The 5,522-nt window shown below is 31.0% G+C and overlaps 1 long non-coding RNA gene across 1 annotated transcript; it reads left to right on the top strand.

The window, feature by feature from the left end:
* The first annotated feature begins 260 nt into the window (after nt 1-260).
* Nucleotides 261-2,071, top strand: LOC136231381 (uncharacterized). Its single transcript, XR_010689776.1, has 2 exons — nt 261-644; nt 1,323-2,071. It is a non-coding gene; the product is annotated as an uncharacterized lncRNA (long non-coding RNA).
* The last annotated feature ends 3,451 nt before the right edge of the window (nt 2,072-5,522 follow it).

Genomic DNA, 5,522 nt, shown 5'->3' with positions numbered 1-5,522 from the left:
TAAGTGATTAATTTAATTTATTAATATTGTTTAAAACTATTTATCGACTTCACGTGCTTGTTTGAAGTGTTATATTAGCACTTTTTTTTTGTTCTGATTTGTTTAAATTGATAAGCATTTCAATTTGTTCCAATCTTGAAAGTTTCCAAAGTTTAAGGGGCGATTACAAACGTTTGTCGAAATTTGAAGGTCTAAAGATATAATAGGCTGAAAATATAATATTGCGAACCAAGAAAATGAAAAATCAATTTTAACCTTTTCTTTAAGAGGCTCCATCTTTATTTATTAGGGATTTCCCGTTTCATATCAGCGCCGCAACCCAAATTCCCCAATCGGTCTGAGATCAACTCAACCATGCTGACTTCCACTTTCAAACGCCTTCTTTCTTCCTCTTTTCAAATCGGTCTGAGATCAACTCAACCATGCTGAGATCAACTCGTTCTCCATTACATCATATTACGGGTTCCATTTCTACTTTACATACTCTCCATTCAGGTGCTGGGTCCAACGAGTTCTGGCTTGATCAGCTTCTTCGTATGCATCCTCGACCTTCCGTGATTGAGTTCACCAAATTGTTATCTGCACTACTAGTTTGGATGAAAGATTTTCAGACTGCTATTTCTTTGTCGAATCAGATGGATTTGGTGAGAATTAAGACTGATCTTTATACTTATAACATCTTAATTAATTGCTTAGAGCCTGTTAATTTTGGGGTTTCTGCGTTGTCAAAAACTTTCAAGCTTGGTTTTCAGCCTATTTACAGTCAACACGATGATTCAAAGGGGGATACTGAGCCTAACTTTGTTACTCTGTGTCTTACATAGCCAAATGCATAGAGCAAACAAAGTTGTTCATGTCATGTTGAATAAGTGCTCTATGCTTGATTTTCTTATAACATCTCGATTAATTGTGAGAGCTCACTAATAAACTTAGTTAATCAACTTTTCAATTTGAGCACTTATGAACAAAAAGCATTTGACTCAATCTTTTCCTTTTAAGTCTGATGCTTCTGTTTCAAATTAAGCTCTTTCAGACACTCTTCTATGTTTCTTTCAGTTGCATGAAATTCTTTCATTTTCAAATTGAGCTTATTCTAACGCTGCTCAATTGATTTTTCAATTCCACTCTGTTTTTTTCACTTCCAAATCAAGTGTCAATCAGGGTTTCTAACTGCTTCTGTTTCAAATCAAGTGTCAATCAGTGTTTCCTACTGCTTCTTTTTCAAAAAAGGTCATTAAACTTCTTGAAGAAATGCTCTGTAAAGGTTTATTTCCCAACACTCATGCTTATAGTTGTCTTATCCATGGCTTATGCCTTGCAAGGTATCCTTGGCCAGCCCTAAAGATTTCTAAGTACATGTACAAGTGCTTGTCCTATGGAGTAACCTGCACAGCTTTGATAAATGACTTTTGTAAATGTGGAAAGCATTATGTTCGCGACACGTATTTCAAGAAATGGAAATGAACAAGTTTAAACTTGATATATCATATATAGTACCTTAGTTGATGGCTTGTGGCTTGTTCGAAGTTGGAAGGTTTAAAGATGGATTAACCTTGACAAATGGTTGTGCCGGAGAAATCCATGAATAATCACATCAGAAAAATGGAAGACAATGACATCTCACCTGATAATTGCTCTTATAATGTGATTATTCATGGATTTCTCCAGCACAATTATTTGTCAAGCCATCAGAAAAAAGGAACACAGTGACATCTCACCGGATGATTGCTCTTATAATGTGATTATTCATGGATTTCTCCGACACAAGGATTTGTCAATGGCATCCGAACTCATTCGTGAAATGCGTGATAAGGTCTTCTTTCCTGATAACACGAGAGTAGATCTCGTAAAGTATAATCATATTTTGAAATCACTGTAAATCTCAGTCAGTAAACTTTATTTTCTCAATAAATTTTTCTAATGATTTTTTTTTTCAGTTGTAAATTATTGGTACTTTAATGTATCTTAATATTAGTTTGATGCCTCTAGTTAATTATATAGAGGCACCAACACTGAAGGAGATATTATTGTAATCTGAATTATGCAATGGAATTCATGATATTTGTAGGCATATGACCTCTTGAATTTCTGCAATTTGAACACTTTCAAGTTATTAAACAATTGACTGGATTAGTTCTTGAATTCAAAGATTACTACACATGTTTTCTAATTCCATTGGAGGATACATCAGAAAAGTTTTGTGCTGGATTTATCTACTGTATGTTTCCTTTATTTTTCCTTCTCTGTTACCATTGCTTTATCAATTGTTTGCTTCTTCCATTGTGGAATCAGAGTTCATAACAATGAATTTTTGCCTGAGTTTCATATCATCATAGTTGTGTGCACAGGTCATGCAGTAATGTTTCAACAATACCTTTTCAACCAATCCTTTGATTGAGGCTCTGCTTGTTCTTGGTTGCAATCATTCTCTTTTCTGCCTTCCTTATTTATGTTTTTTTCTATTATGTGAGCAACTTTTGTGTTATCAAGTTTATTTCATGTGTCGAAAATGGTAGAATTTTCTATTCTAAAACTATTAGGAGTCTGAAACTATGGAGAAATTTGCAAATCAGATCCAAAAATTGCTCATCTTTTGATAATTACTTAGTTGGTTTGACCACACTCATCCTTTTTTTTTGTGGACTTCTTCATCTATCTTTTATTTTTTATGTTTCAAGTAATTATGTGTGGACTGTCAGAACATACTACTCTGTATTTAGGATGAACAAAAAGTCTTCAAATTTTCTCTGAATATCAGTTGTTATCCATAATGAAAGTTTTCTGAAGTCTGGCAGCTTGTTGAAATTTCATGCTTACTTCTATTTGATAAGTTGATTTCATTTGCTAAAAATTATTTCCAATATGTTATTTGTAGCATATTTAGCCACGATGTTTAAATTTTGTGCCTGCAAATAAAATGCTGGAACTAATGTCTGTTTTTTTCTTGCCACGATGTTTAAGCAAATGATTGTACAATCCTGGAGCATCAAATTATGACTTTAGAATAACAATATCCATTCTGAAAATAATACTCCTCCAGAGCGGGGTTGTTATGAGCAGATGAGGAGTTGGCAATTAGTAAAAACTAAGGTTTATATTCTTAACATTATAAACCACCAAAATTCTTGTGATACTTCTAGTCTGTAGATACATACAAAGTTGCACAAATCAAATTATGTTCTGTCTTTGCATTTACTTTTGCCTTTACTTGATGCGTTTATTTTTCACTTTTGAGAACATGAGAAAAACATTGCAAAAACAATATAGAGGAAAAAATCAAATATCAGACTTAAGTTCTAGATCAGAAACGTATCCAATCTGGAAAATTCACAGTTGCTAGGGCTGATAATCTGTTGAAGAGCAAGTCGAACATAGTTTGGGGATATGGTTTTGTTCCCGATTGCAGTTATATTGTTCGGTTGTCCCTGTGTAATGGCTGTCAAAAGTCGATTAATAAAAGGTTCAAGATAATGTCTTTGTGTTTTGCAGTCAAAATGAAGAGCCAGTGGAGCATCTATTTTTCATTTTTGCAGTCTATTCAGTATAATCTAAAGCATGTTATAGAGTTTTTGTGCCTAATAAAAAGTTCTTATTCATAAAGTTTTTGTGCCTAATAAAAGGTTCTTATCAATAAAGAAAAAAGAAGTGAGCAGAACAGAATCATATATGAATCAATCTGAAAAGACTGTAAGATTGTGCAAGGAATCTAAAATTATGATTGTAGAATCTACTATAAAGTGATCCAATTAGAGATTTAATTAACTCAACAAACAAATAAAGTTGGATCCGAAAAATGTATAGTTATAACTCAACAAACAATAAAATCATATACTACTAAGGTAGAGTAAAAAACAAAACCTGAGGTGTTTCACTTTTTTTCAAACTGGTATCTAAAAAAAATATTATCCAGATGAGAACTGTGATTTTCATTTGTGACCAGAAGATGAATGAGATTTCCCCTCTTCCAGATCAAAATGAGTTTGACGACCTCAAAATTGGAAAATTCAAAGACTCCATTATATTTTAAGTAATTTTGATTCTTCAATTTTTTAATTTTGTTGTCATTTAGGTGTTGTTTTGGTGAGAAAAGAGAAATTGAAGGTTTAGAGAGAAAGCTTCGAAAATGATGATTTTGAAAAATAAATAATTTGGTTCCATAGTAAATGTTGTGCTAAACAACTGTAATTTTTGAAATTTTCCATTTTTATAGTGTCAAACTAAACAATCCTCGTTTTTAGTAAAACGAAAATCACAGTCCTCATCTGTACAAATGTTGCACATGGTTTTTTAAGATTTACCCTCTAAATAATAAAGCACTATGTGCTCCAATTTGTTATGGAATTTTATACGACCCATGAACTTTAAAAACGACCAGGGGAGTAGGAGAAGAGTGTACAATGAGCTCTCTCGTACATGCCCCAAATTTAAGGGGGTCCAATTTTTATTATTATATAAATTTAAATAAATTATTGTTATTAATTATTATGTGAAAAATTAAGTTAATGTCAACTTATCCAGACAATTAACGTTCTAAGAGTCTTAGGGGGCCCAATTTTTTATTATTATTATACAATATCTAATTTAATTTTTTTGATTATATTTATTATATTAAAAATCAAGTTAAAAGTATTTTGGTATTTCATTTTGTAGAAACATTGTTATTATATGAACGTATTAATTTTTTTTAATGAATATGATCTAATTTTTTTTATATTTAGCACAGGACCTCAAAAATGTTTAAGACCGTCCTGAAAACGACCAATAGCCTTTGAGCTGGTTTAAAGGGATTTATACTTTCTCTCCTATCTCTCAATCATATAATTTCAAATAATAGGCCACAGACCAAATGATAAAATTGTGAATATGTCATGAGCTAAATAACATTTTAAACTTGAATATTATTAAATGCGATGAAATATTTTGGATTTTTAATTACTTTCTCCATTCTCTTATATATGTCATTTTAGCAAATTAATTTTTTTCCCAAATATAAGTCATTCTAAGATTTCAATAACTTTTAGTTTAGTTTTTTGGTCCAAATATTAATTTCTTTGTATTGGTACATATGTTTTTTTAATATTCCAATGCTTATTCCCCAATAGTGATATGAGAGAGAATTATTTTTAATTAACTAATATATTTCTTAATTTGTGTGAAATACCCTATAATGACTTATATAAGAGAATTGATAGAGTATTTTTTATCCAACTTGTAATAGTACAATATAATTTTTTTTTTCACATGTAGTTTGTTATCTATTAATGATGAGTGATAAAATGACGCACATGTGGAATGAGGATGATAAGATTCATGACTAAGAAAATAGTTTGATGTTTTATTCCTGAAATTGACGAAACTTGTCAACTTTAGGCGTAATTACAACATTTTAAGCGTTGAAGATAAAATTATTTCCGAATGACAACGTTAGGAGTATTTTTGTACGTTATGCCTAGAAAAAAATAAGGTCTAATTTTTAAATAATTTTTAGGGATAAAGTATCAAAATAGGTCTATGGTTTTTGG

The sequence above is a fragment of the Euphorbia lathyris genome, chromosome 5 (assembly GCF_963576675.1).
Source record: "Euphorbia lathyris chromosome 5, ddEupLath1.1, whole genome shotgun sequence".
NCBI lineage: Eukaryota > Viridiplantae > Streptophyta > Magnoliopsida > Malpighiales > Euphorbiaceae > Euphorbia > Euphorbia lathyris.
This window is presented reverse-complemented; position numbering and strand designations above follow the sequence as displayed.